Source organism: Pseudorasbora parva, chromosome 5 (genome assembly GCF_024679245.1).
Source record: "Pseudorasbora parva isolate DD20220531a chromosome 5, ASM2467924v1, whole genome shotgun sequence".
Lineage (NCBI taxonomy): Eukaryota > Metazoa > Chordata > Actinopteri > Cypriniformes > Gobionidae > Pseudorasbora > Pseudorasbora parva.
In genome coordinates, this window is record NC_090176.1 from 44,495,624 (window position 1) to 44,517,481 (window position 21,858).

The window sequence follows — 21,858 nt, forward strand, 5'->3', positions numbered from 1 at the left end:
TCCGCGGTTCAGGTGCGTAAACATCCCAAAAATTGCAGGTGGATGAGAGAAATTGTTACTATGTTGATTTTAATAAAGATGCGGAACTCTCATTTCACGCTAAAACGCAATGAATGCGTGTCGTTCTTTAACTTTCGTTTTCAGCTCATGTCGAGATCAAAGACCGCAATGCGAGAGAGAGAGAGAGCGGGCGGGCATCAGCACTGGTAATATCATTTAATATCGCTGTTTTTAAATGAAGACAACTGCGTGTTGAGCTTCAGGATGCGACGCTGAACATTTAAGTTTCATTTGCGGCTCTACACGCGTCAGCTGAGGAGATACGCGCGACTCCAAACACATGAACTCGATGGAGTTTGCAGCTTTGCACATGGATCACCGTCATTGTGATGTGTGTGAAATCTTTAATGAGACTTTATATATCCTACTTGATAATATCTTCGAAATGCACCATTAGATGTTCTCAATACTAGGCGGAACAAACGTCAGAACAAGCTGTAACGCGCGCGCGTTTGTGATGAGCAGCGCTCGTGCTTTCAGAGCTCAGAGCATGCGTGCTTTCATTGATTTGTGTAATTTAATCACACTTTAATCATATTTATAGCTACTAACTTAAAACAAGCTGTGTTACAATGATGAATGATTAGCTCAAAAGATCAGCATGTGTGATGTACTGTAACTGAATTAAACATATCTCGCGTTTGATCACGTTCTAGCGGTTATTCCTCCGTGTGATGTATAGGTTGTCGACCCTGGTTAATGTAAACGATAGCATCGCGCTTACCACGGAGGATTTGAAGTTGTGAATACCGGGTGCGGGTGGATGGTTTGCTTCTAACAGCTGATTCGGTGACGATAGCTGATCCGCACATCTCTTGTTCCAAGAATGTAATTACTTACATCTGATAGTAATTTTGAGCTAATTTAAGCAAAGAGAGCTTCAGCACGTCCTCGTCCTCGTGACGGTTATCAGGTTAACCTGTCCAATATGTTTTGCTTCAGTAAAGAAGTAAATAAGACAGTAAATGCTTATGTCATGCCTGAGCTGAAGCTGAAACATGAAAGTTAAGTTGCACAACATAAATACAATGTTTAGTTATTTATATTATTTATAGAATATTAGAATATTTATATTATATAGAATTTATATAATATTTATATTATTTATATTGGCATTATTGTTATTTATATTACTACTATTTAGATGTATTGGTTGTAGGTTTAGTTTTAGATTGAACTATGTTTACCTTTTTAAAGTAATTTGAAATAGATTTTTATTTAATATAATATGCAGGGATGTGATTTTTCCGGATTAATCCGGATTTCCGGATTTTCCGACCCGAAAATGTGACCTACGTAAATCATGCAGATCTGTAAAAAAAAAAAAGGGGGCAGGGGGGGGGGGGGGGGGGGATTGGTGGGTTGACCGTCATCTCACAGCCGTCACCATGGTAACCCGGGTCGAAACCACGATCGCGGGATGGGCAACAAGGACTGTATCGTGACAAGAACATCACCGGATCTGATGATCTGGGTATACTATTGCTTGTGTCTATATATAACCTATAAGTTACTAATTTGACTTTGTTGTCGATTGATTAGATGATCGATTTTGATTGATTTTCCACTATGGCAGGATGTTTAAGCTGCATTTAACATTAACTTGACAGCTAACATTACTTGTATTTGCTAGCACTAGCTATATATGCAAACAGCGCGCTTTTCGGCGCCCCCCGATTTTTTCACGTCAGTTTGGGTGACAAAGTCATCTGAAGCCATTCCATAGCTTAACCCTTAAATGCATGACTGTTTCGCCAAACATTCTTACATATTGGGGACCCGGTTCTATATTTAACATGGATAGCGTTAGACCTCTACCTGTCGCGATAATATATACAACTCCTGATGTTAGAGTAACAGCTACAGAAGAATAAAATAAAACCTATTTCGTTACCTTTTGGAGCTTGGAAGGATTCAGTTTGAGCAGATGTTTAATACCATCATCATATTTCCTCGTCAGAGTTCATTTACCAGTATATTCAGCATCTGCCTCATATTCGCGATCTCACGCATATTCTCCAACTCATTTTCAATGTCTTCAAAATCAATATTTTGCTCACTGACAGCTTCTTGACCACATCCATCATCAAGAGACAGTGACACTAACATATGATTGTGTTTAGTACTTGCTCTCTGCAGTAAATCACTGAGTCATTTCAAGTTTTGCAGATTATAATTATTGTTTCGTTTTCTGTCAGAGGTAACTATGAGTGAAACGTCACTTCATCATTGTGTATCAGACATCGCCACCTTGTGGAATAAATGTGAATTGCACCCCCATTTCGTCATTATAGATTAATTTATCATGCCAGGCGCAAATTCCAAAAGAAACGTGTAGAGGCTCTAAAAAAGCTTTCTACAAAGGCTAAAGAGTCATAGAAAAATTGAGGCCTTCTTTTGACATGAAAATGTGCATGTTGCACATTTAGCTATTAAAATTGGGTAAAAATGCATCCACCAAATAATTAGTTATTTTTCATACTGTACAAAAAAGTTATTACAATAAAATGTATTTTTTTGTTCAAATAAGTTGTTATGGGTCCTGCTTTACTGTCTGTATTGATCCGCCACCAGTTTGTTCGGCGCGGCGCGGCGGGGGTGGGGTTGGTCTATATTATAAAATATGGTATATTTTCCTGCTTTTTTGTCCTTAGCCAATCACATGCCTGAATATGGCAATTGTGTGCATTTAATTAGTTTCAAAGTTATTAATGTATGCAATTTCAGCAAAAACTTAATTTTTCTAAAAAGAAAACAAATTAGATATTAATTTAAGTGGTAGATTAATCGATTACAAAAAGAATCGATAGCTGCAGCCCTAGAAGGCAGTGAAAGAAAGTCCTGAGGGAAACTTGGTCACCCTGTCGGCAGAACATGCAAAAAGAAAGTCAAATCTGCCGAGTCATCTTAATGACCATTACCCACTGTTTTATATAGCGAACGCATATATTACTATTATATATATATATATATATATATATATATATATATATATATATATATATATATATATATATATATATATATATATATATATTACTATTTTCACTTAGTATCCTATTTCACTTAGTAAATAGCATCTAGTATAATTTGCAGTGTAAATATCATATGACTAAGAAAATGTTATTTTCACGTAGTGCAAATAAAATCTAGTTGCAGTTAACACTTAGTGTAAATAGATCCCATACCCTTTCTAACCTAATGATTGCCTGTGATCAGTTCTGCACAGATTTTGCTCATATCAAAGAAGACTACTGTCCTTGTGAGTGAGCCAAAATAATCATTTGAACCGATTAAATAAAAAATGATTACTTGAAAAACATTTTTTATCAAACTGTGTAAAAAAATATATCACACTTGTAATTTAATTAATCACAGATTTCATCATGCGTGTAAAAAAAATACAACATTTTCCTTAGCTGAAATACTTGACATTTAAATGAATGACTTAAGTTAATTTTATGTAATTTTTTATATACTTTGTTAAAAAATGTTTTTGTTGTTTTCTGTTTGCAAAATTAGTATGTGAGCTGCACACACCCTTTGTGGCTTACAGCTGATCCCCAAGAAATGATTCGAACTGAAATAGTCCTGTTCTGCCTGACTGTAATGATATGCTTCAGAAACCAACATACTACAGGCGTCCAAAAACCCAAATAAACACCAGACTTCCCCAAACTCAGGCCAAGATGAATAAAAGGATTCTTATTGGGCTCAATATTTTATATTAGTTTAGGAAAATAACCGGAGGCCAAGGCATTTTCTGAGGTTTACCGTGACTATATACGACCCATAATTACCATCAGGTGATAAACATATCTGTCATATTATCTGTAATGTACTGCATTTTCCAGACATTCCTGGATATGTGGGATAATTGTGTGGAACCTTGATCCCATTTTGTGCTGTGCACCCACATCAACAAACGTCTTTTCTTTCCAACATATAAAGTGGAAATACTAAAATATTTTCTAGATTTTCAACAGCTCCTCAGTTTCTTTTTCTCAGGTTGTGTAATTTATTTTTTCTTAAAGTCCCCCTGTAGTCAGTAATTGTATCCCTTTAAACTCATATTTAATCACCATAATTACACATTTAAAGTTTTTTCCTGTGAAAAAAAAACAAAAATGTATGTCTTAAAGCTTGAGCTTCCTGCTTCCACTCACTCACACCACTCAGTCAACTTTACTGTAATAAACAATTGCACGATGCTATCACTCTTTACAACGTCTGACACATAACAATAATTGATTATCCTTTGGCTTGACTGTCATCAAACAGCTAATAATGTGTTGCTAATGTTACACAAACCCGTTCGCTGTCAGTGGAGAAATGCATATAGTTCATCATAATGCTGATATACACCATATTACGATGTTGAACTATATGCATTTCTCCACTGATGTTCTATCATGTTTAAAGCATTTCGAAGGATGCTGATATACATAATTCACCTATATTGCTAAATGTACCATATTATTCATATTAGATTCTCTTGAGACTTCAGAAAATAGTTGTCCTATGATATGCTAAAGCCTGTCTGCATGTTGATGTGATTGGTTGCAAGGTAGTTTGTTTCCATAGACTTTCCGATTTCAAACAGTGTTTTTTTAGACTGTCTTTAGTTCACTGCTGTTTTTAGGAGAAAATACTCATCAATGCTGTTGACTTATGAATTTGAACATGGTTTGTTTTAAAGCATATTAAAATAGACATATAAACAACATTCAAAACTTGATTTTCACCACAGGGGGTATTTAGGATTAAGCTTGTTATTTCTCAACTAGTGGCAGCCAAGTGAATTATAATTTCTTTGTATATTTTGATTCATTTTGGATGCTTGCAAAAAAATGGCTAATATTGATGCAATAGTACAATTTTTGCCCATTATAGTGCTGTAGTACCACCAGCAGGTGCTAAGTGGATCATGCTAACCAGCCAAATTCCCTGATTTGACCAGCCTGACTGGGACTATGGCTGCATCCGAAAATTGGAAAATGCTGCCTTCTGAGGACACATTTCAAGGTAGGAAGGCATCCAGACACGTCCGAATCCAATGTTGGCTTTACTTCCTGTTTCCTAAGAGACCTTCATCTGATCGATTTTTGAAGACAGCATAAATGTATCCTTTGCTGCCTTAATATCCTAGCCTGATGTGGTCATACTCAATTCTAATCAGAATATGAGTCTGAAACTGCTCCATTGGGCTGTTATTATGAGGCGTGTTTCAACCGAACCAGGAAAGACCTCAATTGGATAGACCTACAACCAATCAGAGCAACGAAGCGACGCATTGTCAAATGTCAACAGAGCTCAACTGCACTGTGTTGCCGCGTTTTTTCCGCGGGTTGTTTTCTATGTCCGCGGGTTTAAGCGACTATTATGTGATATATAGACCCATGAGTGCGAATTTTAGCAGGCAACCTTGCCAAAATAACACACATTTTACCTCCCAAACGCCATTTTTGTCCGGAGAACCCCCCCCCCCCCGAGAAGCTATTGTTTAGGGCTAGTAGTTGGCAGGTTTTGTTGTAAAAACTTGGCAACCCTGTCTGCACGCGTGCTGGAATAAACAATCTTTGCTGTTGTTGTAAAAAAATTAAAGAATTTAATACTTAGCCAACATGATCATCATTTTTGAGAGCAGTTGTGAAGGTGAATGCATATACAAACAAGCTCTCCGTTTAGGATTCGAACAAATATAATACAAGCCCCTTTGATGACGTGCATGATTACGTTACTGTTGATCATGTGTCCATCATCGTCTAAAGCCCCCGCTGATGATTTCATTGGTCCAAACAGTTTCTGTTTGGAGATAATTACTCCTCTATGGATCGAGGTCAGACCGAACCTCCCGACCTAAAAAATGTGTGGGAGTGGCTAAGTTCAGCTGGCATCCAGGCTATTAATTTCCCACAATCCTATGCATTCCATTCGAAGACAGATGAGCTAGAAAAAGAAAGATAGTGTCTGAAAGTTGCGGTTGCTGGTCTGTGTGTGTGTAAATGTTTGGTTTTGACCAGCGTTTTTTCCACTTCTGATGTCATTTGTAGTGAGAAATTACTACTTAGTTCTCAGCAAAGCTCACTTTTATTTTGCTGTAGATTGTTAAACTGTTATGCTTCCTCAGAAGTGTTTTCTTTTTGTGAGGTGCCTTTGTGTGCTTCCGCTGCATTACAAGTCATTGTCTGATAAGGCAGTAAGGCATCAAGTCAGCTGCCTACATTTTTGTATGTAGCCAGAATCATTGGTTTAACCAATGACATAAGTTTGGGGCAGGACCAAGCCTGCAGTCTCCCTCTCACTGACTTTTTCGCGCCTCGATCACCCCCCGGTGACCGGTCCCAGTATAGCCGCCCCTCTGTGTTTTCTAATGGACGCGAGGCAAACTAAATAATAAAATTTCACTTCAAATATTTTTTCCCCAAAGTTAGTTTATGTCACTGAAGGCAGTTATCATCACGATGATTTCATTTCAAGTGTTCGTTTTTAAAATAAGTTTAGTTTTAGTTAGTTATTTGATGCTATAAAAACGGGGGGTGTGACGTCATGATTGACAGCTGAGACTGACGGCTTCTCTGAGTGAAGTTGTCACTGAGGCACTAACTGACTTTTTTCGAACTTTTTGTGAGCAGATTGGAGCTTTAGCTTTAATTTCTACATTTCCATAACTGTTTATTTCACACCAACATAATTAATAGTTCAGCATCTGCGAGAGTGTGGGCGGGCTTTTGATATCACTGCTGTACTTCCTGCTCTACTTCCTGCGCTCTACTGCGCAACTCCGGTCCCGAAATCGCTACTGCGCAGACTCGGTCCCAAGATGTCCAGTGCGCCGTGCAGGCCGCCTAAAAGCTTCAAATCTGCCAAGCGGAAACGGATGATGTCGAGTCGTCCATATTTTTTTACGGTCTATGGGCAGGACTATCTGTTTGGTCTAACAGGAGGTGGCAGGGTCTGAAATGTATTATTGTTTTTCTATTTGGTGCTGATATTATGTCTTAAATAATTATGATATCAATACCAGGTTAAGCACAGTGTGATTTATATAGTATAGTGCTTATATTCAACTACATATGAATTTATTGCATTTTTATAAAACTTCTAGGAAAGCTAAATACTGTTCTTTATTACCATATGAAACAAAAAATCCATTTGCTGCTAATTTTTTCCAGTCTGCTTTGAGGCTAAAAAACAAACTCTGCTAGAAGCATTTTGTTGCGGTAAAGCTGTGATTGTTGTTGATGCATTGAAATTCACAGTGCTGACGGGCTTAGATGCTGGAGCATTATCAGAATTCCTGCTGTGTAAATGGGAAAACGGTTTTCTGAGTTTGTTTTTACTTACTCCAGAATGATGGCTCTCCTCCACTTCAACTTGACCTCAGGCCCAAAATCACACTTAAGCTGATGCGCATTATCATGCGTAACATGCAGCATACCGTGCCAACATCAACAGAACAGAACATTGAAAACACCACACAGGGTGGTCCTCCATAAAACACCTCATGAAACATCTTTAGATTTTATCTAAACCTTACGTCTGAGCAGGGAGATCATGCTGAGAGAGGCTTGTAAAATCCCAAGCATTAAGACATATCTTTTGTAGCCATGTTAAACCCTGCTCAAGCCTGAACAGTTGCAAAGAGGAAGCATCACTTCATCTCTCAGTCATTTGAAACCTGATGTTTTTGCTTAGACAGATGTGTCAGTATATTAGCGCTACATGAACATTTGGAATTAATTGAGGTAAAATGCAGGGCAGAGGATTCAGTGTCTGATCTGTCATTTAAGCACAGTGAAATATGAGGGATTTGAGAATCTAGTATGAAGGTCCTTGTATTTCCTTGCTTGCAAAGGCAGATTTCAGCTTCTTCAGATAATTTTGTTGACATCTGGACCAATTTAGGCTAGAACCCTTCATGTACATGTATCTTTGCCTTGGTCAAGACATTGTGGTTTTGCATGCATTCTTGCATTACTGTGACAATGACAAACTAAGTATACATTTACATTTATACATTTAGACGCTTACAACCAAGGAGTACAGGAAGCGATCTTTCATGAAGAGGTGAAGAAATGCAAAAAGTGCCCTAAATACAAAGATTTGGAGATTACTCAGAGTAGCAAAAACTAGAATAGGGAGGGAAAAGAGAAAAATACCATAAGCAAGAGTCAAAGCTTTGAATTTGATCCGGGCAGCAAGTGATAGCCAATGCAGAGAGATGAAGAGAGGTGTGACATGAGCCCTTTTGGGCTCATTGAAGTCAAGACGTGCCGCAGCTTTCTTGATCATTTGCTGCGGTTTGATTGCACATTATGGAAGTTCAGCCAGAAGCGCATTGCAATAGTCAAGTCTAGAAAAATAGAGGTGGAAGAATTTTTTTATTTTTTATTTTTTATGATAAGATTAAGTGTTCACAGAAGAGATGAGTTTTTACCTGGCTTTTGAACAAAGTGAGTGATTCTGTCGTGCGTAGAGGAAGAGTCAGAGCCGGAATTTGATCCAAATTTGATCCGGGCAGCGAGTGGTAGCCAATGCAGAGAGATGAAGAGAGGTGTGACATGCCGCAGCGTTCTTGATCATTTGCAGCGGTTTGATTGCACATTATGGAAGTCCAGCCAGAAGCGCATTGCAATAGTCAAGTCTAGAAATTACCAGGGCTCGGACAAGAAGCTGTGTTGCATGCTCCGTAAGGAACTGCCTGATTTTCCTGATGCTGTGCAATGCAAACTTTCATGACCGTATACTCAAGGATGTGATAGTTACTTTCGAATTTCTGTCATTTAACCAGATATGTTGTTGTTCAGGTAGCTTATTTAGCTAAATATACTTGGCAATATGCTTCTCAAACTGTTACTCCACCTTGACAGTAGACAAAAAAGAACATCCTGAGACATTTTTATATGTTTTTTATAGGCAGAGATTTGCATAACGTGTCCTGCATCCCAGAACTGCTGTCATTTGAAGATTGAGGTTAATGACCTTGCATGTCAAATCCGTCGCACCGGGTTTTATGTCATAGATGTCATACATTGATTCTGCATGTAATATATTGGAAAACAACATGACTGTCATGGAATGAAAATGAGATTTGAGAGCTATGGTGGAGAGGGAAATAATAGAAAGAAGAGTTTAATTTTTAGTTCGAAATCTACTATTGTTCCAGTACATTAAAAACATTCTTGTCTTACCTAAGATCATAATGGTTAGTTTACTATCATGATTGTTGTTTGGTTTGACTGCCATTCTTGTTTTATTCTTGCACAATTAATTAAAATTGAACCGCAATCGCGATTTGGCTCATTTGCAATTATGAAAGCACGAAGGCTGCAAACTTCTTCATAAACAAGTAATACGAAGCATTTATAAAGTAATGCGAAGCATTTATAAGTAATGCGAAGCATTTATAGCATTTACTACTTCCGACAACGCTTAATAACATGTTTTAACTCGCTTAATATCGTCAGTCGCGTGTTTGTGTGTTATCACAGAACGAGGCAGAAAATGCATTATTTTATAGTATTCTATACAGTGATGAAGTCTATGTCTATCAGCACTGCATGCTTTATAATTATGAAAATACCCGAGAAGGCTCGAAGAACTCAAACACACCATATCTTGCAGTCGTGTTTATTGTCTTCATTAAAGGGTTAGTTCACCCAACAATTAAATTTATGTCATTAATGACTCACCCTAATGTAGGGCTGTCAAAATTGCTTAAAAATTACATCCGAATATTCCCTCTAAAAAATACATGAATATTCGAACTATTCTAACATTTGGTTGTGCATTTTGTCAATGACGTGCATTACGTCATTAACAGGACAAATAATACAAAGAGACATAACTACTTGTATAGATAGTCTAGTTGAAACATATAACATTAAAAGGTCATGAATCAGCATATTCATGATTTGGATCATTTGTCAAACTGCTGAAATCACATGAGATTGGTGATTCGAATCATGAATCAATACGCTGATTCATAACCATTTGAATCTTTATTTGAGGTTTGAAAACAAACGCAGAAGAGAAGACAATGCTGAATAAAGTCGTAGATTTTGTTATTTTTGCACCAAAATGTATTTTTAATGCTTCAAGAGATTCTAACTAACTAACTGATGTCACATATTGACTACGATGTTTTTATTCCCTTTCTGGACATGGACAGATGGACAGTATAGTGTGCATACACTTAGATACGCTCTCGGACTAAATATAAAATATCTTAAACTGTGTTCCGAAGATGAACGGAAGTCTTACGGGTGTGGAACGACATTAGGGTGAGTCATTAATGACATAAATTTCATTTTTGGGTAAACTAACCCTTTAATCAGTCAAAGCGTTTCTATCTTCTTTTCATGCAGCCTACAGCACGTGGCTGTGTCCGAAACCTGGAAAATGCTGCCTTTTTCTTTTCTTTTCTTTTCTTTTCTTTTCTTTTCTTTTCTTTTCTTTTCTTTTCTTTTCTTTTCTTTTCTTTTCTTGAAAAAGGCAGTTGCTAAACAAGTGGCTAAATGAGATTACAAAGGTTATCTAGGACATTAAACATCATCACATAAAACAGGTAATCTCATCTACACACAAGTTGACTTTTACAGCCTCATTGTGTTTATAATCACACTACTGCAAACTAATCTAACTCAAACTTTGAGGTAAAAGATTTTGCAAATAAATTCTGGAAAAGTTGTGACATTGAATTCATGTGTCTGGTGTACTTTGTTTGTCTACATTTAGATTTTTACTTCTGTGTATTTTGACTCGTGTGTAGGCCTCAAAATACATAAAGTTGTATTAATTTGTGAAGATTATCATGAAGAACAAAACGTGTAGGAATCATAAACTTTAGTTGGTCACTGTAACAAGGTCTCAAAAGTCAAGCAAGAGTTTGGCTCTAAATGCAGATAAAACACGTTTAATGGTTCAAAACGTGACATCCGTGACTTTGACCGTGAAACACATGACATGAAATGTAGCTCTTGACATTGACCTGTACCACCATTAACTATTAAAGGCACATACACACAAACAATAATTTACCATAGGCAAGACTGAGCACATGGTTAAATAACTGAGAAAACAATTAGATAAAAACACCTGAAACTAATTAACATAAACAAAATAACAACAAAGGCAATAAAAAAACTGCAAAAGAACATGGACTCATGAATGGCCAATTTCAAAATAAGAAACATACATAAAGCACAGGATTTTGACAGTTATAGAGCTTATTTTTGGCAATAATACAAAATGGAAATTGAAAAATTATATTGTTGACCAACAAAAATACATCATCCCTGTTGCAAACTCTAACATTTTAGCTATGAAGCTTGTTCATTTTTTTATTGCCAAACTAATTTGGCCAACACTGAAATGTTTCCCTGTTATTAATCAGCACAATGTCCTCAAAAAAGCATCTGCGTGAGGAAACTTTCTCTTTAATTATATCTGCAGTAACCTTACTAATGTATAAGAATGATATGTCCCAACCTTGGAGGGAACATTCACAAATTTATTGTTTTTAATCTTTTTAGCACACAACCGTGAGCGAAAACGAGTCCCCCACAGAAGCCATCAATCAATGTAATGGATATGAGTTAGGACACCTCTAGAGATGTGGCAGTGAAACTCTGCCCCTCTTATTCCATCACCGCCACTCTGAACAGCATCCTAGGGAGACCAGGAGCAGGACAATACCAGCTTTTCACTCGAGCAAGGTGAATACTAACAGACCTTTTGGTAAAGCACAGGCTTTGGCTTTTGATAAAGCAAATAAGAGGTGACTGGTTTTAGCTGCTCTGTTTTTGAACAGAGAAGTGACGTGGGGGAACAGGCTATCGTCCTTCAGCTGATGAGGTTTCATTCACCCTGAATACCCAGACGTGGCTGTCAAGGTCTCTGGCGTGGCTAATTACAAAAGCAATCCCATCAACATCCCAAAATAGGCTCACTGGAGCCCTGACACTTCATTTTACAAAGTCATGGAAATGCTGAGGTATTGATTCCATTCGTCTTTCTCCAGCCGAATGCAGACAGGTCGATGCTAGTCCCAGCAGGATCCTCTTTTGGCCACATCTTTCACCCTTTTATTTATTAATTTTATTTTTTTCAAATTGAAAACGATCAGGCATGTAATGTATGCTTAATATAATTTTTTTAATTTTTCACAAAACACTTAAGCATGCCTGAGCAGAGATCTCCCGAGACGTTTGATGACAATAGTCTTTACTACACAATTTTCTCCACTATTTGCAGCCTTGATTAGTCAACTCCAGCTGATTTTTTTTCAGCAGTCAGACTGCTTTCAGCAGTCAGTCTTTATTTTGCACATTATTTCATCAATTTTGTTTGTATGTTGGCCGTTATTTAAAATAACTAATATCTTATTGTTCATTAACAATAGAAAATTGCCTTTTAAAGTCCAAATTAAGTAATTAGCAATGAATATTACTACTAATAATACATTTTTGATATATTTACAGTATGAAATTTACAAAATATCTTCATGTAACATGATCTTTACATAATATCCTAATGATTTTTGACATAAAAGAAAAATCGTTAATTTTGACCCATACAACGAATTGTTGACTATTGCCACAAATATACCCGTGCGAGTGGTTTTGTGGTCCAGCTTGTAATCATCTTCAAATACTTGAAGGTAACATTTGCCTTAGCAGTGCAGCACACTTTCAGAAACCCTCCACCTTTCCCAGCTCAACCTGTATAGATCTACTTAGGGCAATTCATGTACGCTATATTATTGTACAGCAGCAGCCTGTCTTACTTGCTCACAGCAGTGTGTGGTGTATGTATTGGCAGTAGCAAGTCTTGTACTTGCTCTGCAGCAGCAATTAAAGGAGCAGCAGCAGTGTAGCAGATCTATTCTGCCTAGACCAAACATATTAATACTGTCATATCTATTACCATGCCAAACACTCAGTGAGTTGTCATGACAGGTACATGATTTCCCCTAATATGACTGACGTGCTGCAAAGAAATTAATCGAAATGACAGATATAAAATGTATACATTTGGGGACAGTAATATCCTTCTGAACTTTGATCAGAGTAATGCCACTTTTCTTCTCTGCTTTCCTGCATGAGTGGTGTCATCCTGCCAAGAAGCAGGATCAATGAAAGGATCAAGATGAAGCGGTAAAGGGAGGTTGTGGCTTTAGAGACAGAGACAGTATATGAGGAATAAAACCTTTAGTCCCAGCCTAATCCTGGCCATGAGTGACACAGTCTGTGTGCACAATGGCACTCATTTATCAATCTTACGTAGAAACGGGCGTATATGTTGGCGTAAGATTATGCCAACAACAGTGCCCACCTCTGCAATCCAGGTGTATGCAATACTTGCCCTTGATAAATGCCGCAGCTGAAAACGATCGTCTTTAGAATAACACGCCCCTATATATTCAAGTCTCTGCCTTCCCCACGCCCTCATTTTATGCCATGGACACACAGAAGACGGCAAAGAAGCGAAACTTCTCCGACATTATTTTATTTATCTGTTATATTAAAGATATCTTTTTGAATGATATTTGTTTAATTGTTGAGCACTTGAGCTTAAAGGGGGGGTGAAATGCTGTTTCATGCATACTGATCTTTTTACACTGTTAAAGACTTGGAATCCCATACTAAACATGGACAAAGTTTCAAAAGTTAAGGTGGACGTTTGATGGGAGTATTTCTTTGTCAAAAATACTACTTCCGGTTAGTCATAAGTTTCGGCAAGTTTTTTGCGATCATGCGTCCCCTTTGACGTTAATGGGGGCGGAATTTCCTTTAATTGGCCGTACGGACAATTCTACCGGAAGCGCGTGAGAGAGAGAGAGGGAGAGAGCGAAAGTAACAGGCTACGCCCATCAAAGCGCTGGCTCGTAGGCTGCTGCACAGGTGATGTGCACAATTACAATGTCACCAAAAAAGTGCGTTTTTGGTTGCCAGACCAAGACAGTCCTGCACAGATTCCCCAAAAACCCCGCGTTAAGGCAACAGTGGATGTAATTTGCTTTTCCGGATCAGCAACTGAGTTGCGCGAATGTTTATATCTGTTCGCTGCATTTCGGTGCCCACTGTTTCATAAACAAGGCCCAGCTCGACGCCGGATTTTCCCGATCGCCTAAAGCTGAAGGATGGAGCAGTCCCAACGATAAAGGTCCCAACGTTAGAACCGCAGGCGGTGAGTTAGACTGCTTCAAATGTCTGTGTTTTTGCCTATGCTCATCAAGTAGCCCAAACATGATCACGTATAGTTAGTTGATCAATGGAGCATGCGATGTGTAGTGCGTGTACATTTGTTTAGCTGGCCACTATATGTGTAACTTTATGTTTGTGTATTGTAAAAGCACTCCAAACAACAATACACGCAGAGTGGGGAAATATGTTGAACTAAATAAGCGCGCTTCTTCATTCAAATGCGCTACTATTCCGTGTCTTTCTATGTAAACACTAACTTAGCCTGCCGTGCAAAACCAGTCCGCTTACTAACGTCTACACAAACCACGCGTAAACACACACACACACACGTGCACAACTGCACTTCCCACATGTACACCTTCAAAGACAAAAATACGACGATATAATTCAAGTATAAATATGTAAATAACACAAGTCGCTAAGCATATTATATAGTTAGTGTATAACTTGTACCACATAGAGACGTCCTGCTCTAGTCGTTTTTGCTGCTGCTCCTGTTCAACTGCAGCCTCTGGGTCTGATTCCGGATCATAGATGTATGGCTGTATCTGATTAAAAGCCATATTTTTATTTTGAATAAAGTTTTTTTCCCGCTGTTAGGGATGACACAGCTTTACGACGCACTCGACTCAACACAATAGCAGCAGCGCGCACACGTCATTATTTAGCTCCGCTCACACGACACGCCCCCACCCGCTCGGCTTTTTTCGGAAAGACTCGGAACAGCGCATCTTTCTTATATAATTATAAAAAAAATAAAGACTTTTCGGAGATATGCAGGATGCAATGCTACTCTATAGGTACTCAAGATTGACATGACACTGACTGAAACTGAGTGTTTCACCCCCCCTTTAACTGAGACTTGAGTGTCTGTTGTAATGACCTTGATTTATTGCATATTAAGGTGTTCAGTTTTATCAGAATAAGAATGGAATGAGCTTTATTGGCAATGCTTACACATACAAAGAATTCGCTTGGTGACAGAAGTTTGCAGTGCACAGACAGAATGACAGCGACAAGACGGTGAATAAAAATAAATGTATAAAAAATACACAACATACCAAATAGACAAAAGACAATATATTTATTAAGATTTGTTACAATGCAAGAGAATGTGAATGAGGTATTTATTTTGATTTTAGAAAATAAATGTGATTGCTCTACGTATAGATACGTAAATACTTTTTTTTCTTCCCAAAACTCCCAGAATACCTACACATACAATTCGCTGCAGTTTCCAATTGAAATGAACACCAGAGGAAGGAAAACACTACAACATTGTGACAGAAAACAAATCACAAAACAATCTTTGCTGAAGTGTGCCACCCAGACTGTGAAGGACAGACTGAAACGACCAGGGCTCTTGTTAAAAGAAAGAATCACTGACTAGCTAAATGTAAACCTTTCCTCCAGAAAGAACTTCCCACAGAGACTCAAAATAGAGGCGCAGATTGCAGATGTTTTTTGTGTGCCTCAGAATATACGACAAAGGGTGCCAAGTCAACCGTGAGGGAGTTGTTAAAAGTGATTGTCTGTTTCTTATGTAAGTGTTTCTTCAACTACAGGCACTTCTATGCCCCAAACACCAACAATATTTATTCTTTTCACACAGATAATGAAAATGAGGGCAGATCGATTAATAAAGCTACTTTTGCACAGTTACTTGCTCAATGCTATGTTTTCACCTCAGAACCATTTTACCATAGTGCATTACTTGTAAACAACATGCTTAGTAGCTCACCTGATACAGCACTGCACTTGTGATGTGGAGCATTTGTGTACGAGTCCAGTGAATACGAGTCACGATAAAAGAGCTCAAAGACTTGTAGAAGCAAGCTAAAATGGCATGGTTGCTTCAGCAAATCTGTTTTTTTTCTTTTCTGGTTGCTTTTGTTAACACTATGGGCCCTATCATACACCCAACACAAAGGGTTTTTGCTAGTTTCAGCCTGATGCAGTTATCATTTTCATGTCCAGTGCCATGTTGTTTAAATAGCAAATGTACCCATCTGTTCACCCATGGGCGTGCTGGTTTCTTTAGGTGGCACATTGCTATTTTGAGGCAACTGAAAACGACTGCACTTTTTGTCTTACCCTGAATCATTATGGTACATTTATAATAAGTATTTATATAGGGACTATTTCAGGCCAGACTGGTAGGTTCCGCTGTGGAGGAGTACAGTCCCTGCGTGATCCACCATAGACATAAACAGAGAGAAGTAGCTCCGGCTGCAATGTTCTTCCGCAATACGCATGCAGTTCTGTTTATTAACCGCTAGAGTGCAAAAAGTTACGGACTGCAGCTTTAAAAATAAAAGGATTCCTCTTAGGAGAAGCGTTTAGTCTTTCCACTCGCAAATTCCGCCATGTACATAGTGTGACGGGGTGAAGAAGTACACGGCACAGGAGGGCAGGTGAATTTCCCCGAAGGGTGGATTTATTGAACAAAGTGAAAGTGAAAGTGCGTTGAGTGCGGTGCTCCGTGCTCGGTGTGGTCTCTTCTTGCGTCCTCGGTGCTCGCGGTGATCTGGATCCGTGCTCAGAGTGAGTGCTGGCCGTCACACGCTGCTCTCTGGAGGGAGAATGGAGACAACAGTTAGCCGAGTCTTCTGGAGACATCTCTCACCTCTTTGGGCGGCGGGCAGGCTTATAAAGCCGCCCGCTGATGAGTTGCAGCTGTGACGGCTCAGCCTGTGATGAGCGGGTGCAGGTGTTCCCGCCTTGTTTCCAGGGCGACGCTGATGAGCGCTCGGGACACTTGTCACACTCCCCCCCCCTAAGCGACGTCCTGGTCCTGCGGAGAAGCGGGGAAACTGGGGGGGGTTGGGGAGTGGAGCCTGACAGACCTGCGAAAGCTGACCACATCCGGGAAAGACCATCGGCATTGGCGTTGGCCGTCCCGGCACGATGTTGGACGGTGAAGTTGAAGTCCTGGAGCGCCAGGAACCACCGCGTCACCCTGGCATTCGTCTCCTTGGCCCGGGCCATCCATTGTAGTGGTGCGTGGTCAGTGGTCAGGGTGAAGTGGCGGCCCAGGAGGTAATACCGGAGCTCCAGGACTGCCCACTTGACGGCCAACGCCTCCCGTTCCACGGTTGCGTAGCGCTGTTCTGCTGGGGTCAGCTTTCGTCTAATGTAGATCACCGGGTGTTCCTCGCCGTCGGTGACCTGGGAGAGGACGGCTCCCAACCCGGTGTCGGAGGCGTCCGTTTGTAGCAGGAAGGGGCTATTAAAGTCGGGCGCTCGTAGGACCGGTGCCGAGGTGAGGGCCGACTTGATGCGGTGGAACGCCGCCTCCGCCTCGGTGCTCCACTGGGTCTTCTCTGGCAGCCCCTTCCTGGTCAGGTCTGTCAGGGGAGAGGCTAAGGAGGAGAAGTCAGGGATAAAGCACCGATAGTAACCCGCCAACCCCAAAAAGGCTCGTACCTGCGTCTTCGTGGCGGGACGGGGAGCGGAGAGAATTGCCGAGACCTTCTTCTCCTGGGGTCGGATCAGGCCCCGTCCCACCTGGTAGCCGAGGTACTTGGCCTCCGCGAGTCCTAGGTGGCATTTCCGGGGGTTGGCGGTCAGCCCAGCCCGACGCAACTCCGACAGCACCTTCCGCAGCCGGTCCAGGTGGTCCTCCCAGGTCTCGGAGTGTACTACCACGTCATCCAAGTAGGCCGCCGCGTAGGCTTGGTGGGGTCGGAGCAGGATGTCCATGAGCCGCTGGAAGGTGGCGGGGGCTCCGTGCAGGCCGAAAGGGAGGACGCGGTATTGCCAGTGGCCGCTCGGAGTGGAAAAGGCTGTCTTTGGCTTGGCCTGAGCGGAGAGGGGTACCTGCCCATACCCTTTCGTGAGGTCGAGGGTGGAGATGTACCGCGCCCTCCCCAGGCGGTCCAGCAGCTCATCTACGCGGGGCATGGGATAGCCGTCAAACTCCGAGACCTCGTTGAGTCGGCGGAAGTCGTTGCAGAAGCGGAAGGTGCCATCGGGCTTTGGGACCATCACAATCGGGCTGGACCATGGGCTGCGTGATGGTTCGATGACCCCTAACCTCAACATCTCCTGTACCTCTGCCTCAATGGCGTGTCGCCGAGCCTCCGGAACACGGTAGGGCCGCTGCCGAACGACGACTCCTGGGGCCGTCCGGACGTCGTGCTCCAAGACGTGAGTCCGCCCGGGGCGAGGGGAGAACACCGCAGAAAACTGACTGACCAGGTGTTGCAGCTCCGACTTTTGGGCCGCCGACAGTTGGGGGTCCATGTCTACCATCACGGGTGGGGAGTCCGTGAACGCGGAGAGCTGGGGCCCGGTCCCGACCCAGCGCTTCAGGAGGTTGATGTGGTACAGCTGGTCGGCTCTCCTCTTCCCAGGCTGTCGGACCCGGTAGGTGACGGGCCCGACCTTCTCGGCGACCGTGAAGGGACCCTGCCAGGTGGCCAAGAATTTACAGGCGGCGGTCGGGACCAGGACCAAGACATGGTCCCCGCGCTGGAACTCTCTGGGTTGGGCGGCCCGGTCGTAGTGCCTCCGTTGGGCCTGCTGGGCTTTGGCCAGGTGCTCCCGGACAATGGGCATCACGCGGTCGATCCTGTCGCGCATCTGCCGCACGTGTTCGATCGTGGAACGGTGTACCCCCGGTTGTTGCTCCCAGGCCTCCTTGGCCACGTCGAGCAGTCCGCGAGGCTGCCGGCCGAAGAGGAGCTCAAACGGGGTGAAGCCGGTGGACGCTTGAGGGACTTCCCGGATGCCAAAGAGGACGTAGGGCAGCATCTTGTCCCAGTCCCGCGGGTCTTCGGCGGCCACCCGCCGCAGCATCTGTTTGAGCGTCTGGTTGAACCGCTCGACGAGGCCGTCGGTCTGGGGGTGGTACACCGTTGTGCGGAGCTGTTGGACCTTCAGGAGCCTGCAGAGATCTGCCATCATCCGGGACATGAACGGGGTGCCCTGGTCAGTCAGAATCTGGGCGGGGATGCCCACCCGGCTACACAGAAGGAAGAGCTCCTGGGCGATGGCCTTGGTGGTGGCTTTCCGGAGGGGAATGGCCTCTGGGTAGCGGGTGGCATAGTCCACGATGACGAGGATGTGTTCGAACCCCCGGGCGGACTTCGGCAGCGGTCCCACCAGATCCATTCCGATTCGCTCGAAGGGCACCTCTATGATGGGCAGCGGAATCAGCGGGCTGGGGGGAGGAACTCGTGGCGATGTCCGCTGGCAGGTGGGGCAGGCTTGGCAGAAGCGCTTCACCTCGGCCTCCAGGCCGGGCCAGTGGAAGCGATCTCGGATCCGTTGGATGGTGTTCTGAGCCCCGAGGTGGCCTGCCATGGGGTGTGCGTGGGCGATCTCCATCACTGCCTCGGTCTTGCTGCGGGGCACGACGAGCAGGTTTTTTTCCTCCCCCCTTCGCTGAGCGACACAGTAGAGCAGGCCTTGTTCAATTCTGAAGTGGGGCGTAGGGTGCGGCGCGGGCTGTAGGTCCTTCCCCTCCGCGACCCGTACTTGAGCCCAGCAGTGCTTCAGACGGTCGTCCTCGTGCTGCTCGCGGGCGAACGCCCCGGCCCCCGAGACCTGCTGGAAGAGATCATAGAATAGGTTAGCAGCTTGGGGGGTGGACTCACCATCTCGGGGGCTGTCCGAAGCCAGCAGCACAGGACGCCGTCTGGGTCTCCGCGCGGTCCGGCGCTTTGGGCGGCTCCCGGGCTGGCTGACAGGCTGAGTGGCGGCGGTGAGGAGACGGTCGAACCCCGGCCAGTCCCTTCCGAGCAACACGGGGACCGGCAGATCCTTGACGATCCCGACTTCGATGGCCCAGGTGCCCGGGGCGGCCTCGATGGACACGCGACGTGCGGGGACTTCTCGGGTATCGCCGTGCACACACACAATGGGGACGGAGGTCTTCGAATCTCCTCGCGGCGGCAGGATTGCCGCCTGTACGAGGCTGATGGCGCTGCCGGAGTCCAGGAGAGCCAGGAAGGGACGGCCGTTAATCTTCACCTCCGCCCGCGGCGCGTTCTCTGTGTGCACGGCGCAGCCTGCCAGCCATGCTCGTCCAGGGGATCGCGGGGCTTCGGTGGGCATGGGCTCGTCCGGAGGCCCGGGAACCGCCGGCCTGCCTACTGGTCGCGAGGTACCCTCCGGCGTGCGTCGCTCCTGGACCACCCTTCGGGGAAAAGGCGACGCTCGCTCCCCGACCTCCCGGTGGAAGGTGGCATCCGCCAGCTCAATAGCCTCGACCAGCTCATCCTTGGTGGTGGGCTTCCGCATCCCCACGGCTTGACGGAGGTGACGCGGGAGCGCGCGCAGGAGGCGGTCAATGACGACGCGCTCCGCTACCTGGATGGCGGTGGAACCCTCGGCCAGCAACCAGTGTTGTGCCAGACGGGAGAGATCCGCGGCTTGGAGTCTGGGCGGGCGCCGTGGGTCATAGGACCAGTCATGGAAGAGTTGTGCAGCGCTGATCGCGGATAGCCCGACACGGCCCAGGATCTCTTTCTTTAGCACCGCATACGAAGTGCTTTGCGCAGGGGGAAGCGCGAAGTACGCCCGCTGCGCATCCCCGGTCAACAGCGGGGCGACGATGCGAGCCCACTCATCCTCTGGCCACGCCTCGCGGGTAGCGATGGTCTCAAACATCTCCAGGTATATGGCGACATCGTCGTGCTCGGTCATCCGTGGCATGAGTTGGGTTGCTTGGGCGCGAGGGTCAGGCAGCGGAGCGCGTTGGGCCGCGGCCGCCCGCAGTGTGAGCAGCTCCCGCTCGGTAGTGTCTTGTCGAGAGGCCATATGCTCCATAATTTGCTGCTGGCGGATGCTCACCTCGGTGAGGTGTTTCAACAGTTCGTCCATCGTTGCAGGGAGGAGCGCCACCTGGGGAAACAGAGGGAAAAAACCAATGAGTGTGGGGAAAAAATAAATCCAGGGAAAAAGTCTCGGGGAAACGGGAACCACTCCACGTGAACCTGATGTCGGTACTTCTTCACACTCTTGCCCGCATTCTCCACCAGTGTGACGGGGTGAAGAAGTACACGGCACAGGAGGGCAGGTGAATTTCCCCGAAGGGTGGATTTATTGAACAAAGTGAAAGTGAAAGTGCGTTGAGTGCGGTGCTCCGTGCTCGGTGTGGTCTCTTCTTGCGTCCTCGGTGCTCGCGGTGATCTGGATCCGTGCTCAGAGTGAGTGCTGGCCGTCACACGCTGCTCTCTGGAGGGAGAATGGAGACAACAGTTAGCCGAGTCTTCTGGAGACATCTCTCACCTCTTTGGGCGGCGGGCAGGCTTATAAAGCCGCCCGCTGATGAGTTGCAGCTGTGACGGCTCAGCCTGTGATGAGCGGGTGCAGGTGTTCCCGCCTTGTTTCCAGGGCGACGCTGATGAGCGCTCGGGACACTTGTCACAATAGTAATTTAAAGGGAATGGGAGATGAGACACAAAACACACCCATGACTCATTAAGAGATTACAACCCTTTTGGACCATGCACGTAGTGTGCTGACTGTTTTTAACATTGTTAAAGTATAAGTTGATTCGGACATACCCTAAGTGCACCTGCGCCACACACTTCAGACGATGTGTTAAGATTGTTAAAATGTTAGGGTTTAGTGTGATACA

At 43.8% G+C, this 21,858-nt stretch overlaps 1 long non-coding RNA gene across 3 annotated transcripts in view; it reads left to right on the forward strand.

Moving 5' to 3' along the window:
* LOC137076177 (uncharacterized) overlaps nt 1–21,858 on the forward strand; it is a 57,303-nt gene that overhangs the window by 3,664 nt on the left and 31,781 nt on the right. The window contains exon 3 of one of the 3 annotated variants that reach the window (XR_010905225.1): nt 4,954–5,085. The exons of the other annotated variants lie outside the window; for them this stretch is intronic. This is a non-coding gene — a long non-coding RNA (uncharacterized lncRNA). The remainder of the gene's footprint in view (nt 1–4,953; nt 5,086–21,858) is intronic. 3 annotated transcript variants of the gene reach the window in all.